Below are 957 nucleotides of genomic sequence, written 5' to 3'. Positions count from 1 at the left end.
GATGCGTGATCTCAAACACGCGGCTGGAGCTTGGGTCGACGAACTTCCCTCAGTGCTTTGGGGGCTGCGGACTACACCTAATCGGTCGACCGGAAGAACTCCATTCTTCTTGGTCTACGGAGCTGAAGCAGTCTTGCCGAGTGATCTTCTCCACAATGCTCCTCGAGTTGAAATCTACGACGAAGTAGAGGCTGAACAAGCGCGGCAAGACGCAGTCGACCTTTTAGAGGAAGAAAGGGAGATGGCTCTGATCCGCTCAACCATCTACCAACAAGATTTGCGTCGTTTCCACGCCATAAATGTGAGAAGTCGAGCCTTCCAGGAAGGAGATTTAGTTCTCCGAGTGGATCAGCACAAACCACACAAGCTTGCTCCTTCTTGGGAAGGCCCCTTCGTCGTCACCAAGGTTCTCCACAACGGGGCGTACCGTCTTTACAACGTCGAGCATAATATCGACGAGCCCCGAGCCTGGAACGCGGAGCTACTCCGCCCATTTTACACTTAAGTTTTATCACTCGGATGAGTTGCAATAAAGTACTTCTGTAGTTCATGGACCTCAAAATAATAGTGTCATAGTTCCTCCATAATTTCTGTCACTTTTTATTTTTGTCCAATAAAATTCCCCCTCAGTGGGTGACTTAGCCGCGAATCCGTTTCGCCTAAGTTATAAAAATCCTACCGAGTGATGAGCAACCCTCTCACTCGGGGGCTTAGCCGCGAATCTGTTTCGCCTAAGTTATAAAAATCCTACCGAGTGATGAGCAACCCTCTCACTCGGGGGCTTAGCTGCAGCCCTGTGCTCGCCTAAGTTATAAAAATCCTACCGAGTGATGAGCAACCCTCTCACTCGGGGGCTTAGCTGCAGCCCTGTGCTCGCCTAAGTTATAAAAATCCTACCAAGTGATGAGCAACCCTCTCACTCGGGGGCTTAGCTGCAGCCCTGTGCTCGCCTAAGTT

Source organism: Triticum dicoccoides, chromosome 6B (genome assembly GCF_002162155.2).
Source record: "Triticum dicoccoides isolate Atlit2015 ecotype Zavitan chromosome 6B, WEW_v2.0, whole genome shotgun sequence".
Classification (NCBI taxonomy): domain Eukaryota; kingdom Viridiplantae; phylum Streptophyta; class Magnoliopsida; order Poales; family Poaceae; genus Triticum; species Triticum dicoccoides.
This window is presented reverse-complemented; position numbering follows the sequence as displayed.